Here is a 23,474-nt window from a genome sequence, read left to right as displayed (position 1 = left end):
TTATGACATCATAATGGAATTTTACATTATGACATCATAATGGAATTTTACATTATGACATCATAATGGAATTTTGCATTATGACATCATAATGGAAAGTTACATTATGACATCATAATGGAATTTTACATTATGACATCATAATGGAATTTTACATTATGACATCATAATGGAATTTTGCATTATGACATCATAATGGAATTTTGCATTATGACATGATAATGGAATTTTCCATTATGACATCATAATGGAATTTTACATTATGACATCATAATGGAATTTTGCATTATGACATCATAATGGAATTTTACATTATGAAATCATAATGGAATTTTGCATTATGACATCATAATGGAATCTTACATTATGACATAATGGAATTTTGCATTATGACATCATAATGGAATCTTACATTATGACATCATAATGGAATTTTGCATTATGACATCATAATGGAATCTTACATTATGACATCATAATGGAATTTTGCATTATGACATCATAATGGAATTTTGCATTATGACATCATAATGGAATTTTACATTATGACATCATAATGGAATTTTGCATTATGACATCATAATGGAATGTTACATTATGACATCATAATGGAATTTTGCATTATGACATCTTAATGGAATGTTGCATTATGACATCATAATGGAATGTTACATTATGACATCATAATGGAATGTTGCATTATGACATCATAATGGAATGTTACATTATGACATCATAATGGAATTTTGCATTATGACATCATAATGGAATGTTGCATTATGACTAGAGATGAGCGAACGTACTCGTTACGAGTACTTATGCACCCGAATACCGCGCTTTGCGAGTACTTCAGTACTCGCGCGCAAATATTCGGGGGGCGCCGGGGGGCGGGGAGAGGCGTGGCGGTGCGGGGGGTAGCAGCGGGGAACAGGGGGGAGCCCTCTCTCTCTCCCTCTCCCCCCCACTCCCCACTGCTACCCCCCGTGCTCCCACGGCGCCCCCCGAACTTTTTCGCCCGAGTACGGAAGTACTCGGAGTTCGCGGTGTTCGGGCGAAAAAGGGGCGTGGCCGAACACGTTTGCTCATCTCTAATTATGACATCATAATGGAATGTTACATTATGACATCATAATGGAATGTTGCATTATGACATCAGAATGGAATGTTGCATTATGACATCATAATGGAATGTTGCATTATGACATCATAATGGAATGTTACATTATGACATCATAATGGAATTTTGCATTATGACATCATAATGGAATGTTACATTATGACATCATAATGGAATTTTGCATTATGACATCATAATGGAATGTTGCATTATGACATCATAATGGAATTTTGCATTATGACATCATAATGGAATGTTACATTATGACATCATAATGGAATTTTGCATTATGACATCATAATGGAATGTTACATTATGACATCATAATGGATTTTTACATTATGACATCATAATGGAATTTTACATTATGACATCATAATGGACTTTTGCATTATGACATCATAATGGAATTTTGCATTATGACATCATAATGGAAAGTTACATTATGACATCATAATGGAATTTGACATTATGACATCATAATGGAATTTTGCATTATGACATCATAATGGAATTTTGCATTATGACATCATAATGGACTTTTGCATTATGACATCATAATGGAATTTTGCATTATGACATCATAATAGAATTTTACATTGTGACATCATAATCGAATTTTGCATTATGACATCATAATGGAATGTTACATTATGACATCATAATGGAATGTTACATTATGACATCATAATGGAATTTTACATTATGACATCATGGAATTTTGTATTATGACATCATAATGGAATGTTACATTATGACATCATGGAATTTTGTATTATGACATCATAATGGAATGTTACATTATGACATCATAATGGAATTTTGCATTATGACATCATAATGGAATGTTGCTTTATGACATCATAATGGAATTTTACATTATGACATCATAATGGAATGTTGCATTATGACATCATAATGGAATGTTACATTATGACATCATAATGGAATTTTGCATTATGACATCATAATGGAATGTTACATTATGACATCATAATGGAATTTTACATTATGACATCATAATGGAATTTTGCATTATGACATCATAATGGAATTTTACATTATGACATCATAATGGAATGTTGCATTATGACATCATAATGGAATGTTGCATTATGACATCATAATGGAATGTTGCATCATGACATCATAATGGAATGTTACATTATGACATCATAATGGAATGTTGCATTATGACATCATAATGGAATGTTGCATGATGACATCATAATGGAATGTTGCATGATGACATCATAATGGAATGTTGCATTATGACATCATAATGGAATGTTGCATGATGACATCATAATGGAATGTTGCATGATGACATCATAATGGAATGTTGCATTATGACATCATAATGGAATGTTGCATGATGACATCATAATGGAATGTTGCATTATGACATCATAATGGAATGTTGCTTTATGACATCATAATGGAATTTTACATTATGACATCATAATGGAATGTTGCATTATGACATCATAATGGAATGTTACATTATGACATCATAATGGAATTTTGCATTATGACATCATAATGGAATGTTACATTATGACATCATAATGGAATTTTACATTATGACATCATAATGGAATTTTGCATTATGACATCATAATGGAATTTTACATTATGACATCATAATGGAATGTTACATTATGACATCATAATGGAATTTTACATTATGACATCATAATGGAATTTTGCATTATGACATCATAATGGAACTTTACATTATGACATCATAATGGAATTTTGCATTATGACATCATAATGGAACTTTACATTATGACATCATAATGGAATGTTACATTATGACATCATAATGGAATTTTGCATTATGACATCATAATGGAGTTTTACATTATGACATCATAATGGAATTTTGCATTATGACATCATAATGGAATTTTACATTATGACATCATAATGGAATTTTGCATTATGACATCATAATGGAATGTTGCATTATGACATCATAATGGAAAGTTACATTATGACATCATAATGGAATTTTACATTATGACATCATAATGGAATTTTACATTATGACATCATAATGGAATTTTACATTATGACATCATAATGGAATTTTGCATTATGACATCATAATGGAATTTTGCATTATGACATAATGGAATTTAACATTATGACATCATAATGGAATGTTACATTATGACATCATAATGGAACGTTACATTATGACATTATAATGGAACTTTACATTATGACATCATAATGGAATTTTACATTATGACATCATAATGGAATTTTGCATTATGACATCATAATGGAATTTTGCATTATGACATCATAATGGAAAGTTACATTATGACATCATAATGGAATTTTACATTATGACATCATAATGGAATTTTACATTATGACATCATAATGGAATTTTACATTATGACATCATAATGGAATTTTGCATTATGACATCATAATGGAATTTTGCATTATGACATGATAATGGAATTTTCCATTATGACATCATAATGGAATTTTACATTATGACATCATAATGGAATTTTGCATTATGACATCATAATGGAATTTTACATTATGACATCATAATGGAATTTTGCATTATGACATCATAATGGAATCTTACATTATGACATAATGGAATTTTGCATTATGACATCATAATGGAATCTTACATTATGACATCATAATGGAATTTTGCATTATGACATCATAATGGAATCTTACATTATGACATCATAATTGAATTTTGCACTATGACATCATAATGGAATTTTGCATTATGACATCATAATGGAATTTTACATTATGACATCATAATGGAATTTTGCATTATGACATCATAATGGAATGTTGCATTATGACATCATAATGGAATGTTACATTATGACATCATAATGGAATTTTGCATTATGACATCATAATGGAATTTTACATTATGACATCATAATGGAATTTTGCATTATGACATCATAATGGAATTTTGCATTATGACATAATGGAATTTAACATTATGACATCATAATGGAATGTTACATTATGACATCATAATGGAACTTTACATTATGACATCATAATGGAATGTTACATTATGACATCATAATGGAATTTTGCATTATGACATCATAATGGAGTTTTACATTATGACATCATAATGGAATTTTGCATTATGACATCATAATGGAATTTTACATTATGACATCATAATGGAATTTTGCATTATGACATCATAATGGAATGTTGCATTATGACATCATAATGGAAAGTTACATTATGACATCATAATGGAATTTTACATTATGACATCATAATGGAATTTTACATTATGACATCATAATGGAATTTTACATTATGACATCATAATGGAATTTTGCATTATGACATCATAATGGAGTTTTACATTATGACATCATAATGGAATTTTGCATTATGACATCATAATGGAATTTTACATTATGACATCATAATGGAATTTTGCATTATGACATCATAATGGAATGTTGCATTATGACATCATAATGGAAAGTTACATTATGACATCATAATGGAATTTTGCATTATGACATCATAATGGAATGTTGCATTATGACATCATAATGGAAATTTTACATTATGACATCATGAATGGAATTTACATTATGACATCATAATGGAATGTTACATTATGACATCATAATGGAATTTTACATTATGACATCATAATGGAATTTTGCATTATGACATCATAATGGAATTTTGCATTATGACATCATAATGGAAAGTTACATTATGACATCATAATGGAATTTTACATTATGACATCATAATGGAACTTTTACATTATGACATCATAATGGAACTTTTACATTATGACATCATAATGGAATTTTGACATATGACATCATAATGGAATTTTGCATTATGACATATGGAATTTACATTATGACATCATAATGGAATTTTACATTATGACATCATAATGGAAGTTTACATTATGACATCATAATGGAAATGTTACATTATGACATCATAATGGAATTTTACATTATGACATTCATAATGGAATTTTACATTATGACATCATAATGGAATTTTGCATTATGGACATCATAATGGAATTTTGCATTATGACATCATAATGGAATTTTACATTATGACATCATAATGGAATTTTACATTATGACACATAATGGAATTTTGCATTATGACATCATAATGGAATTTTACATTATGAAAGCATAATGGAATTTTGCATTATGACATCATAATGGAATTCTTACATTATGACAATAATGGAATTTTGCATTATGACATCATAATGGAATCTTACATTATGACATCATAATGGAATTTTGCATTATGACATCATAATGGAATCTTACATTATGACATCATAATGGAATTTTGCATTATGACATAATAATGGAATTTTGCATTATGACATCATAATGGAATTTTGCATTATGACATCATAATGGAATTTTGCATTATGACATCATATGGAATTTGCATTATGACATTATGGATTTGCATTATGACATCATAATGGAATTTTACATTATGACATCATAATGGAATTTTGCATTATGACATCATAATGGAATGTTACATTATGACATCATAATGGAATTTTGCATTATGACATCTTAATGGAATGTTGCATTATGACATCATAATGGAATGTTACATTATGACATCATAATGGAATGTTGCATTATGACATCATAATGGAATGTTACATTATGACATCATAATGGAATTTTGCATTATGACATCATAATGGAATGTTGCATTATGACTAGAGATGAGCGAACGTACTCGTTACGAGTACTTATGCACCCGAATACCGCGCTTTGCGAGTACTTCAGTACTCGCGCGCAAATATTCGGGGGGCGCCGGGGGGCGGGGAGAGGCGTGGCGGTGCGGGGGGTAGCAGCGGGGAACAGGGGGGAGCCCTCTCTCTCTCCCTCTCCCCCCCACTCCCCACTGCTACCCCCCCGTGCTCCCACGGCGCCCCCCGAACTTTTTCGCCCGAGTACGGAAGTACTCGGAGTTCGCGGTGTTCGGGCGAAAAAGGGGCGTGGCCGAACACGTTTGCTCATCTCTAATTATGACATCATAATGGAATGTTACATTATGACATCATAATGGAATGTTGCATTATGACATCAGAATGGAATGTTGCATTATGACATCATAATGGAATGTTGCATTATGACATCATAATGGAATGTTACATTATGACATCATAATGGAATTTTGCATTATGACATCATAATGGAATGTTACATTATGACATCATAATGGAATTTTGCATTATGACATCATAATGGAATGTTGCATTATGACATCATAATGGAATTTTGCATTATGACATCATAATGGAATGTTACATTATGACATCATAATGGAATTTTGCATTATGACATCATAATGGAATGTTACATTATGACATCATAATGGATTTTTACATTATGACATCATAATGGAATTTTACATTATGACATCATAATGGACTTTTGCATTATGACATCATAATGGAATTTTGCATTATGACATCATAATGGAAAGTTACATTATGACATCATAATGGAATTTGACATTATGACATCATAATGGAATTTTGCATTATGACATCATAATGGAATTTTGCATTATGACATCATAATGGACTTTTGCATTATGACATCATAATGGAATTTTGCATTATGACATCATAATAGAATTTTACATTGTGACATCATAATCGAATTTTGCATTATGACATCATAATGGAATGTTACATTATGACATCATAATGGAATGTTACATTATGACATCATAATGGAATTTTACATTATGACATCATGGAATTTTGTATTATGACATCATAATGGAATGTTACATTATGACATCATGGAATTTTGTATTATGACATCATAATGGAATGTTACATTATGACATCATAATGGAATTTTGCATTATGACATCATAATGGAATGTTGCTTTATGACATCATAATGGAATTTTACATTATGACATCATAATGGAATGTTGCATTATGACATCATAATGGAATGTTACATTATGACATCATAATGGAATTTTGCATTATGACATCATAATGGAATGTTACATTATGACATCATAATGGAATTTTACATTATGACATCATAATGGAATTTTGCATTATGACATCATAATGGAATTTTACATTATGACATCATAATGGAATGTTGCATTATGACATCATAATGGAATGTTGCATTATGACATCATAATGGAATGTTGCATCATGACATCATAATGGAATGTTACATTATGACATCATAATGGAATGTTGCATTATGACATCATAATGGAATGTTGCATGATGACATCATAATGGAATGTTGCATGATGACATCATAATGGAATGTTGCATTATGACATCATAATGGAATGTTGCATGATGACATCATAATGGAATGTTGCATGATGACATCATAATGGAATGTTGCATTATGACATCATAATGGAATGTTGCATGATGACATCATAATGGAATGTTGCATTATGACATCATAATGGAATGTTGCTTTATGACATCATAATGGAATTTTACATTATGACATCATAATGGAATGTTGCATTATGACATCATAATGGAATGTTACATTATGACATCATAATGGAATTTTGCATTATGACATCATAATGGAATGTTACATTATGACATCATAATGGAATTTTACATTATGACATCATAATGGAATTTTGCATTATGACATCATAATGGAATTTTACATTATGACATCATAATGGAATGTTACATTATGACATCATAATGGAATTTTACATTATGACATCATAATGGAATTTTGCATTATGACATCATAATGGAACTTTACATTATGACATCATAATGGAATTTTGCATTATGACATCATAATGGAACTTTACATTATGACATCATAATGGAATGTTACATTATGACATCATAATGGAATTTTGCATTATGACATCATAATGGAGTTTTACATTATGACATCATAATGGAATTTTGCATTATGACATCATAATGGAATTTTACATTATGACATCATAATGGAATTTTGCATTATGACATCATAATGGAATGTTGCATTATGACATCATAATGGAAAGTTACATTATGACATCATAATGGAATTTTACATTATGACATCATAATGGAATTTTACATTATGACATCATAATGGAATTTTACATTATGACATCATAATGGAATTTTGCATTATGACATCATAATGGAATTTTGCATTATGACATAATGGAATTTAACATTATGACATCATAATGGAATGTTACATTATGACATCATAATGGAACGTTACATTATGACATTATAATGGAACTTTACATTATGACATCATAATGGAATTTTACATTATGACATCATAATGGAATTTTGCATTATGACATCATAATGGAATTTTGCATTATGACATCATAATGGAAAGTTACATTATGACATCATAATGGAATTTTACATTATGACATCATAATGGAATTTTACATTATGACATCATAATGGAATTTTACATTATGACATCATAATGGAATTTTGCATTATGACATCATAATGGAATTTTGCATTATGACATGATAATGGAATTTTCCATTATGACATCATAATGGAATTTTACATTATGACATCATAATGGAATTTTGCATTATGACATCATAATGGAATTTTACATTATGACATCATAATGGAATTTTGCATTATGACATCATAATGGAATCTTACATTATGACATAATGGAATTTTGCATTATGACATCATAATGGAATCTTACATTATGACATCATAATGGAATTTTGCATTATGACATCATAATGGAATCTTACATTATGACATCATAATGGAATTTTGCATTATGACATCATAATGGAATTTTGCATTATGACATCATAATGGAATTTTACATTATGACATCATAATGGAATTTTGCATTATGACATCATAATGGAATGTTGCATTATGACATCATAATGGAATGTTACATTATGACATCATAATGGAATTTTGCATTATGACATCATAATGGAATTTTACATTATGACATCATAATGGAATTTTGCATTATGACATCATAATGGAATTTTGCATTATGACATAATGGAATTTAACATTATGACATCATAATGGAATGTTACATTATGACATCATAATGGAACTTTACATTATGACATCATAATGGAATGTTACATTATGACATCATAATGGAATTTTGCATTATGACATCATAATGGAGTTTTACATTATGACATCATAATGGAATTTTGCATTATGACATCATAATGGAATTTTACATTATGACATCATAATGGAATTTTGCATTATGACATCATAATGGAATGTTGCATTATGACATCATAATGGAAAGTTACATTATGACATCATAATGGAATTTTACATTATGACATCATAATGGAATTTTACATTATGACATCATAATGGAATTTTACATTATGACATCATAATGGAATTTTGCATTATGACATCATAATGGAGTTTTACATTATGACATCATAATGGAATTTTGCATTATGACATCATAATGGAATTTTACATTATGACATCATAATGGAATTTTGCATTATGACATCATAATGGAATGTTGCATTATGACATCATAATGGAAAGTTACATTATGACATCATAATGGAATTTTACATTATGACATCATAATGGAATTTTACATTATGACATCATAATGGAATTTTACATTATGACATCATAATGGAATTTTGCATTATGACATCATAATGGAATTTTGCATTATGACATAATGGAATTTAACATTATGACATCATAATGGAATGTTACATTATGACATCATAATGGAACGTTACATTATGACATTATAATGGAACTTTACATTATGACATCATAATGGAATTTTACATTATGACATCATAATGGAATTTTGCATTATGACATCATAATGGAATTTTGCATTATGACATCATAATGGAAAGTTACATTATGACATCATAATGGAATTTTACATTATGACATCATAATGGAATTTTACATTATGACATCATAATGGAATTTTACATTATGACATCATAATGGAATTTTGCATTATGACATGATAATGGAATTTTGCATTATGACATGATAATGGAATTTTCCATTATGACATCATAATGGAATTTTACATTATGACATCATAATGGAATTTTGCATTATGACATCATAATGGAATCTTACATTATGACATAATGGAATTTTGCATTATGACATCATAATGGAATCTTACATTATGACATCATAATGGAATTTTGCATTATGACATCATAATGGAATTTTGCATTATGACATCATAATGGAATTTTACATTATGACATCATAATGGAATTTTGCATTATGACATCATAATGGAATGTTGCATTATGACATCATAATGGAATGTTACATTATGACATCATAATGGAATTTTGCATTATGACATCATAATGGAATTTTACATTATGACATCATAATGGAATTTTGCATTATGACATCATAATGGAATTTTGCATTATGACATAATGGAATTTAACATTATGACATCATAATGGAATGTTACATTATGACATCATAATGGAACTTTACATTATGACATCATAATGGAATGTTACATTATGACATCATAATGGAATTTTGCATTATGACATCATAATGGAGTTTTACATTATGACATCATAATGGAATTTTGCATTATGACATCATAATGGAATTTTACATTATGACATCATAATGGAATTTTGCATTATGACATCATAATGGAATGTTGCATTATGACATCATAATGGAAAGTTACATTATGACATCATAATGGAATTTTACATTATGACATCATAATGGAATTTTACATTATGACATCATAATGGAATTTTACATTATGACATCATAATGGAATTTTGCATTATGACATCATAATGGAATTTTGCATTATGACATAATGGAATTTAACATTATGACATCATAATGGAATGTTACATTATGACATCATAATGGAACGTTACATTATGACATTATAATGGAACTTTACATTATGACATCATAATGGAATTTTACATTATGACATCATAATGGAATTTTGCATTATGACATCATAATGGAATTTTGCATTATGACATCATAATGGAAAGTTACATTATGACATCATAATGGAATTTTACATTATGACATCATAATGGAATTTTACATTATGACATCATAATGGAATTTTACATTATGACATCATAATGGAATTTTGCATTATGACATCATAATGGAATTTTGCATTATGACATGATAATGGAATTTTCCATTATGACATCATAATGGAATTTTACATTATGACATCATAATGGAATTTTGCATTATGACATCATAATGGAATTTTACATTATGACATCATAATGGAATTTTGCATTATGACATCATAATGGAATCTTACATTATGACATAATGGAATTTTGCATTATGACATAATGGAATTTTGCATTATGACATCATAATGGAATCTTACATTATGACATCATAATGGAATTTTGCATTATGACATCATAATGGAATCTTACATTATGACATCATAATGGAATTTTGCATTATGACATCATAATGGAATTTTGCATTATGACATCATAATGGAATTTTACATTATGACATCATAATGGAATTTTGCATTATGACATCATAATGGAATGTTGCATTATGACATCATAATGGAATGTTACATTATGACATCATAATGGAATTTTGCATTATGACATCATAATGGAATTTTACATTATGACATCATAATGGAATTTTGCATTATGACATCATAATGGAATTTTGCATTATGACATAATGGAATTTAACATTATGACATCATAATGGAATGTTACATTATGACATCATAATGGAACGTTACATTATGACATTATAATGGAACTTTACATTATGACATCATAATGGAATTTTACATTATGACATCATAATGGAATTTTGCATTATGACATCATAATGGAATTTTACATTATGACATCATAATGGAATTTTGCATTATGACATCATAATGGAATCTTACATTATGACATAATGGAATTTTGCATTATGACATCATAATGGAATCTTACATTATGACATCATAATGGAATTTTGCATTATGACATCATAATGGAATCTTACATTATGACATCATAATGGAATTTTACATTATGACATCATAATGGAATTTTGCATTATGACATCATAATGGAATGTTGCATTATGACATCATAATGGAAAGTTACATTATGACATCATAATGGAATTTTACATTATGACATCATAATGGAATTTTACATTATGACATCATAATGGAATTTTACATTATGACATCATAATGGAATTTTGCATTATGACATCATAATGGAATTTTGCATTATGACATAATGGAATTTAACATTATGACATCATAATGGAATGTTACATTATGACATCATAATGGAACGTTACATTATGACATTATAATGGAACTTTACATTATGACATCATAATGGACTTTTGCATTATGACATCATAATGGAATTTTGCATTATGACATCATAATGGAAAGTTACATTATGACATCATAATGGAATTTGACATTATGACATCATAATGGAATTTTGCATTATGGCATCATAATGGAATTTTGCATTATGACATCATAATGGACTTTTGCATTATGACATCATAATGGAATTTTGCATTATGACATCATAATAGAATTTTACATTGTGACATCATAATCGAATTTTGCATTATGACATCATAATGGAATGTTACATTATGACATCATAATGGAATGTTACATTATGACATCATAATGGAATTTTACATTATGACATCATGGAATTTTGTATTATGACATCATAATGGAATGTTACATTATGACATCATGGAATTTTGTATTATGACATCATAATGGAATGTTACATTATGACATCATAATGGAATTTTGCATTATGACATCATAATGGAATTTTGCATTATGACATCATAATGGAATTTTACATTATGACATCATAATGGAATTTTGCATTATGACATCATAATGGAATTTTACATTATGACATCATAATGGAATGTTACATTATGACATCATAATGGAATTTTACATTATGACATCAGAATGGAATTTTGCATTATGACATCATAATGGAACTTTACATTATGACATCATAATGGAATTTTGCATTATGACATCATAATGGAACTTTACATTATGACATCATAATGGAATGTTACATTATGACATCATAATTGAATTTTGCATTATGACATCATAATGGAGTTCTACATTATGACATCATAATGGAATTTTGCATTATGACATCATAATGGAATTTTACATTATGACATCATAATGGAATTTTGCATTATGACATCATAATGGAATGTTGCATTATGACATCATAATGGAATGTTACATTATGACATCATAATGGAATTTTGCATTATGACATCATAATGGAATTTTACATAATGACATCATAATGGAATTTTGCATTATGGCATCATAATAGAATATTGCATTATGACATCATAATGGAATTTTGCATTATGACATCATAATGGAATGTTACATTATGACATCATAATGGAATTTTACATTATGACATCATAATGGAATTTTACATTATGACATCATAATGGAATGTTGCATTATGACATCATAATGGAATGTTGCATGATGACATCATAATGGAATGTTGCATTATGACATCATAATGGAATTTTGCATTATGACATCATAATGGAATTTTGCATTATGACATCATAATGGAATTTTGCATTATGACATGATAATGGAATTTTCCATTATGACATCATAATGGAATTTTACATTATGACATCATAATGGAATTTTGCATTATGACATCATAATGGAATTTTACATTATGACATCATAATGGAATTTTGCATTATGACATCATAATGGAATCTTACATTATGACATAATGGAATTTTGCATTATGACATCATAATGGAATCTTACATTATGACATCATAATGGAATTTTGCATTATGACATCATAATGGAATTTTGCATTATGACATCATAATGGAATTTTACATTATGACATCATAATGGAATTTTGCATTATGACATCATAATGGAATGTTGCATTATGACATCATAATGGAATGTTACATTATGACATCATAATGGAATTTTGCATTATGACATCATAATGGAATTTTACATTATGACATCATAATGGAATTTTGCATTATGACATCATAATGGAATTTTACATTATGACATCATAATGGAATTTTGCATTATGACATCATAATGGAATTTTGCATTATGACATCATAATCGAATGTTACATTATGACATCATAATGGAATTTTGCATTATGACATCATAATGGAATGTTACATTATGACATCATAATGGAATTTTGCATTATGACATCATAATGGAATCTTACATTATGACATAATGGAATTTTGCATTATGACATCATAATGGAATCTTACATTATGACATCATAATGGAATTTTGCATTATGACATCATAATGGAATCTTACATTATGACATCATAATGGAATTTTGCATTATGACATCATAATGGAATGTTACATTATGACATCATAATAGAATTTTGCACTATGACATCATAATGGAACTTTACATTATGACATCATAATGGAATTTTAAATTATGACATCATAATGGAATTTTGCATTATGACATCATGGAACTTTACATTATGACATCATAATGGAATTTTGCATTATGACATCATAATGGAACTTTACATTATGACATCATAATGTAATTTTACATTATGACATCATAATGTAATTTTGCATTATGACATCATAATGGAATGTTACATTACGACATCATAATGGAATTTTGCATTATGACATCATAATGGAATCTTACATTACGACATCATAATGGAATTTTGCATTATGACATCATAATGGAATCTTACATTATGACATCATAATGGAATTTTGCATTATGATATCATAATGGAATCTTACATTATGACATCATAATGGAATTTTGCATTATGGCATCATAATGGAGTTTTACATTATGACATCATAATGGAGTTTTACATTATGACATCATAATGGAATTTTGCATTATGGCATCATAATGGAGTTTTACATTATGACATCATAATGGAATTTTGCATTATGACATCATAATGGAATTTTGCATTATGACATCATAATGGAATTTTGCATTATGACATCATAATGGAATTTTACATTATGACATCATAATGGAATGTTACATTATGACATCATAATGGAATTTTACATTAGGACATTATAATGGAATGTTACATTATGACATCATAATGGAATTTTACATTAGGACATTATAATGGAATGTTGCATTATGACATCATAATGGAATGTTACATTATGACATCATAATGGAATTTTACATTAGGACATCATAATGGAATGTTGCATTATGACATCATAATTGAATGTTACATTATGACATAATAATGGAATGTTGCATTATGACATCATAATGGAATTTTACATAATGACATCATAATGGAATTTTGCATTATGACATAATAGAATATTGCATTATGACATCATAATGGAATTTTGCATTATGACATCATAATGGAATGTTACATTATGACATCATAATGGAATTTTGCATTATGACATCATAATGGAATGTTACATTATGACATCATAATGGAATTTTACATTATGACATCATAATGGAATTTTACATTATGACATCATAATGGAATTTTGCATTATGACATCATAATGGAATGTTACATTATGACATCATAATGGAATTTTGCATTATGACATCTTAATGGAATGTTGCATTATGACATCATAATGGAATGTTACATTATGACATCATAATGGAATGTTGCATTATGACATCATAATGGAATGTTACATTATGACATCATAATGGAATTTTGCATTATGACATCATAATGGAATGTTGCATTATGACTAGAGATGAGCGAACGTACTCGTTACGAGTACTTATGCACCCGAATACCGCGCTTTGCGAGTACTTCAGTACTCGCGCGCAAATATTCGGGGGGCGCCGGGGGGCGGGGAGAGGCGTGGCGGTGCGGGGGGTAGCAGCGGGGAACAGGGGGGAGCCCTCTCTCTCTCCCTCTCCCCCCCACTCCCCACTGCTACCCCCCGTGCTCCCACGGCGCCCCCCGAACTTTTTCGCCCGAGTACGGAAGTACTCGGAGTTCGCGGTGTTCGGGCGAAAAAGGGGCGTGGCCGAACACGTTTGCTCATCTCTAATTATGACATCATAATGGAATGTTACATTATGACATCATAATGGAATGTTGCATTATGACATCAGAATGGAATGTTGCATTATGACATCAGAATGGAATGTTGCATTATGACATCATAATGGAATGTTGCATTATGACATCATAATGGAATGTTACATTATGACATCATAATGGAATTTTGCATTATGACATCATAATGGAATGTTGCATTATGACATCATAATGGAATGTTGCATTATGACATCATAATGGAATTTTGCATTATGACATCATAATGGAATGTTACATTATGACATCATAATGGAATTTTGCATTATGACATCATAATGGAATGTTACATTATGACATCATAATGGATTTTTACATTATGACATCATAATGGAATTTTACATTATGACATCATAATGGACTTTTGCATTATGACATCATAATGGAATTTTGCATTATGACATCATAATGGAAAGTTACATTATGACATCATAATGGAATTTGACATTATGACATCATAATGGAATTTTGCATTATGACATCATAATGGAATTTTGCATTATGACATCATAATGGACTTTTGCATTATGACATCATAATGGAATTTTGCATTATGACATCATAATAGAATTTTACATTGTGACATCATAATCGAATTTTGCATTATGACATCATAATGGAATGTTACATTATGACATCATAATGGAATGTTACATTATGACATCATAATGGAATTTTACATTATGACATCATAATGGAATGTAACATTATGACATCATGGAATTTTGTATTATGACATCATAATGGAATGTTACATTATGACATCATAATGGAATTTTGCATTATGACATCATAATGGAATTTTGCATTATGACATCATAATGGAATTTAACATTATGACATCATAATGGAATTTTGCATTATGACATCATAATGGAATTTTACATTATGACATCATAATGGAATGTTACATTATGACATCATAATGGAATGTTGCTTTATGACATCATAATGGAATTTTACATTATGACATCATAATGGAATGTTGCATTATGACATCATAATGGAATGTTACATTATGACATCATAATGGAATTTTGCATTATGACATCATAATGGAATGTTACATTATGACATCATAATGGAATTTTACATTATGACATCATAATGGAATTTTGCATTATGACATCATAATGGAATTTTACATTATGACATCATAATGGAATGTTGCATTATGACATCATAATGGAATGTTGCATTATGACATCATAATGGAATGTTGCATCATGACATCATAATGGAATGTTACATTATGACATCATAATGGAATGTTGCATTATGACATCATAATGGAATGTTGCATGATGACATCATAATGGAATGTTGCATGATGACATCATAATGGAATGTTGCATTATGACATCATAATGGAATGTTGCATGATGACATCATAATGGAATGTTGCATGATGACATCATAATGGAATGTTGCATTATGACATCATAATGGAATGTTGCATGATGACATCATAATGGAATGTTGCATTATGACATCATAATGGAATGTTGCATTATGACATCATAATGGAATGTTACATTATGACATCATAATGGAATGTTGCTTTATGACATCATAATGGAATTTTACATTATGACATCATAATGGAATGTTGCATTATGACATCATAATGGAATGTTACATTATGACATCATAATGGAATTTTGCATTATGACATCATAATGGAATGTTACATTATGACATCATAATGGAATTTTAAATTATGACATCATAATGGAATTTTGCATTATGACATCATGGAACTTTACATTATGACATCATAATGGAATTTTGCATTATGACATCATAATGGAACTTTACATTATGACATCATAATGTAATTTTACATTATGACATCATAATGTAATTTTGCATTATGACATCATAATGGAATGTTACATTACGACATCATAATGGAATTTTGCATTATGACATCATAATGGAATCTTACATTACGACATCATAATGGAATTTTGCATTATGACATCATAATGGAATCTTACATTATGACATCATAATGGAATTTTGCATTATGATATCATAATGGAATCTTACATTATGACATCATAATGGAATTTTGCATTATGGCATCATAATGGAGTTTTACATTATGACATCATAATGGAGTTTTACATTATGACATCATAATGGAATTTTGCATTATGGCATCATAATGGAGTTTTACATTATGACATCATAATGGAATTTTGCATTATGACATCATAATGGAATTTTGCATTATGACATCATAATGGAATTTTGCATTATGACATCATAATGGAATTTTACATTATGACATCATAATGGAATGTTACATTATGACATCATAATGGAATTTTACATTAGGACATTATAATGGAATGTTACATTATGACATCATAATGGAATTTTACATTAGGACATTATAATGGAATGTTGCATTATGACATCATAATGGAATGTTACATTATGACATCATAATGGAATTTTACATTAGGACATCATAATGGAATGTTGCATTATGACATCATAATTGAATGTTACATTATGACATAATAATGGAATGTTGCATTATGACATCATAATGGAATTTTACATAATGACATCATAATGGAATTTTGCATTATGACATAATAGAATATTGCATTATGACATCATAATGGAATTTTGCATTATGACATCATAATGGAATGTTACATTATGACATCATAATGGAATTTTGCATTATGACATCATAATGGAATGTTACATTATGACATCATAATGGAATTTTACATTATGACATCATAATGGAATTTTACATTATGACATCATAATGGAATTTTGCATTATGACATCATAATGGAATGTTACATTATGACATCATAATGGAATTTTGCATTATGACATCTTAATGGAATGTTGCATTATGACATCATAATGGAATGTTACATTATGACATCATAATGGAATGTTGCATTATGACATCATAATGGAATGTTACATTATGACATCATAATGGAATTTTGCATTATGACATCATAATGGAATGTTGCATTATGACTAGAGATGAGCGAACGTACTCGTTACGAGTACTTATGCACCCGAATACCGCGCTTTGCGAGTACTTCAGTACTCGCGCGCAAATATTCGGGGGGCGCCGGGGGGCGGGGAGAGGCGTGGCGGTGCGGGGGGTAGCAGCGGGGAACAGGGGGGAGCCCTCTCTCTCTCCCTCTCCCCCCCACTCCCCACTGCTACCCCCCGTGCTCCCACGGCGCCCCCCGAACTTTTTCGCCCGAGTACGGAAGTACTCGGAGTTCGCGGTGTTCGGGCGAAAAAGGGGCGTGGCCGAACACGTTTGCTCATCTCTAATTATGACATCATAATGGAATGTTACATTATGACATCATAATGGAATGTTGCATTATGACAGAATGGAATGTTGCATTATGACATCATAATGGAATGTTGCATTATGACATCATAATGGAATGTTACATTATGACATCATAATGGAATTTTGCATTATGACATCATAATGGAATGTTGCATTATGACATCATAATGGAATTTTGCATTATGACATCATAATGGAATGTTACATTATGACATCATAATGGAATTTTGCATTATGACATCATAATGGAATGTTACATTATGACATCATAATGGATTTTTACATTATGACATCATAATGGAATTTTACATTATGACATCATAATGGACTTTTGCATTATGACATCATAATGGAATTTTGCATTATGACATCATAATGGAAAGTTACATTATGACATCATAATGGAATTTGACATTATGACATCATAATGGAATTTTGCATTATGACATCATAATGGAATTTTGCATTATGACATCATAATGGACTTTTGCATTATGACATCATAATGGAATTTTGCATTATGACATCATAATAGAATTTTACATTGTGACATCATAATCGAATTTTGCATTATGACATCATAATGGAATGTTACATTATGACATCATAATGGAATGTTACATTATGACATCATAATGGAATTTTACATTATGACATCATAATGGAATGTTACATTATGACATCATGGAATTTTGTATTATGACATCATAATGGAATGTTACATTATGACATCATAATGGAATTTTGCATTATGACATCATAATGGAATTTTGCATTATGACATCATAATGGAATTTAACATTATGACATCATAATGGAATTTTGCATTATGACATCATAATGGAATTTTACATTATGACATCATAATGGAATGTTACATTATGACATCATAATGGAATGTTGCTTTATGACATCATAATGGAATTTTACATTATGACATCATAATGGAATGTTGCATTATGACATCATAATGGAATGTTACATTATGACATCATAATGGAATTTTGCATTATGACATCATAATGGAATGTTACATTATGACATCATAATGGAATTTTACATTATGACATCATAATGGAATTTTGCATTATGACATCATAATGGAATTTTACATTATGACATCATAATGGAATGTTGCATTATGACATCATAATGGAATGTTGCATTATGACATCATAATGGAATGTTGCATCATGACATCATAATGGAATGTTACATTATGACATCATAATGGAATGTTGCATTATGACATCATAATGGAATGTTGCATGATGACATCATAATGGAATGTTGCATGATGACATCATAATGGAATGTTGCATTATGACATCATAATGGAATGTTGCATGATGACATCATAATGGAATGTTGCATGATGACATCATAATGGAATGTTGCATTATGACATCATAATGGAATGTTGCATGATGACATCATAATGGAATGTTGCATTATGACATCATAATGGAATGTTGCATTATGACATCATAATGGAATGTTACATTATGACATCATAATGGAATGTTGCTTTATGACATCATAATGGAATTTTACATTATGACATCATAATGGAATGTTGCATTATGACATCATAATGGAATGTTACATTATGACATCATAATGGAATTTTGCATTATGACATCATAATGGAATGTTACATTATGACATCATAATGGAATTTTACATTATGACATCATAATGGAATTTTGCATTATGACATCATAATGGAATTTTACATTATGACATCATAATGGAATGTTACATTATGACATCATAATGGAATTTTACATTATGACATCATAATGGAATTTTGCATTATGACATCATAATGGAACTTTACATTATGACATCATAATGGAATTTTGCATTATGACATCATAATGGAACTTTACATTATGACATCATAATGGAATGTTACATTATGACATCATAATGGAATTTTGCATTATGACATCATAATGGAGTTTTACATTATGACATCATAATGGAATTTTGCATTATGACATCATAATGGAATTTTACATTATGACATCATAATGGAATTTTGCATTATGACATCATAATGGAATGTTGCATTATGACATCATAATGGAAAGTTACATTATGACATCATAATGGAATTTTACATTATGACATCATAATGGAATTTTACATTATGACATCATAATGGAATTTTACATTATGACATCATAATGGAATTTTGCATTATGACATCATAATGGAATTTTGCATTATGACATAATGGAATTTAACATTATGACATCATAATGGAATGTTACATTATGACATCATAATGGAACGTTACATTATGACATTATAATGGAACTTTACATTATGACATCATAATGGAATTTTACATTATGACATCATAATGGAAAGTTACATTATGACATCATAATGGAATTTTACATTATGACATCATAATGGAATTTTACATTATGACATCATAATGGAATTTTGCATTATGACATCATAATGGAAAGTTACATTATGACATCATAATGGAATTTTACATTATGACATCATAATGGAATTTTACATTATGACATCATAATGGAATTTTGCATTATGACATCATAATGGAATTTTGCATTATGACATGATAATGGAATTTTCCATTATGACATCATAATGGAATTTTACATTATGACATCATAATGGAATTTTGCATTATGACATCATAATGGAATTTTACATTATGAAATCATAATGGAATTTTGCATTATGACATCATAATGGAATCTTACATTATGACATAATGGAATTTTGCATTATGACATCATAATGGAATCTTACATTATGACATCATAATGGAATTTTGCATTATGACATCATAATGGAATCTTACATTATGACATCATAATGGAATTTTGCATTATGACATCATAATGGAATTTTGCATTATGACATCATAATGGAATTTTACATTATGACATCATAATGGAATTTTGCATTATGACATCATAATGGAATGTTACATTATGACATCATAATGGAATTTTGCATTATGACATCTTAATGGAATGTTGCATTATGACATCATAATGGAATGTTACATTATGACATCATAATGGAATGTTGCATTATGACATCATAATGGAATGTTACATTATGACATCATAATGGAATTTTGCATTATGACATCATAATGGAATGTTGCATTATGACTAGAGATGAGCGAACGTACTCGTTACGAGTACTTATGCACCCGAATACCGCGCTTTGCGAGTACTTCAGTACTCGCGCGCAAATATTCGGGGGGCGCCGGGGGGCGGGGAGAGGCGTGGCGGTGCGGGGGGTAGCAGCGGGGAACAGGGGGGAGCCCTCTCTCTCTCCCTCTCCCCCCCACTCCCCACTGCTACCCCCCGTGCTCCCACGGCGCCCCCCGAACTTTTTCGCCCGAGTACGGAAGTACTCGGAGTTCGCGGTGTTCGGGCGAAAAAGGGGCGTGGCCGAACACGTTTGCTCATCTCTAATTATGACATCATAATGGAATGTTACATTATGACATCATAATGGAATGTTGCATTATGACATCAGAATGGAATGTTGCATTATGACATCATAATGGAATGTTGCATTATGACATCATAATGGAATGTTACATTATGACATCATAATGGAATTTTGCATTATGACATCATAATGGAATGTTACATTATGACATCATAATGGAATTTTGCATTATGACATCATAATGGAATGTTGCATTATGACAT

This window comes from Eleutherodactylus coqui, unplaced genomic scaffold (genome assembly GCF_035609145.1).
Source record: "Eleutherodactylus coqui strain aEleCoq1 unplaced genomic scaffold, aEleCoq1.hap1 HAP1_SCAFFOLD_27, whole genome shotgun sequence".
NCBI classification, from domain to species: domain Eukaryota; kingdom Metazoa; phylum Chordata; class Amphibia; order Anura; family Eleutherodactylidae; genus Eleutherodactylus; species Eleutherodactylus coqui.
The sequence above is the reverse complement of the archived record's forward strand: the minus strand, read 5'-3'. Positions refer to the sequence as shown.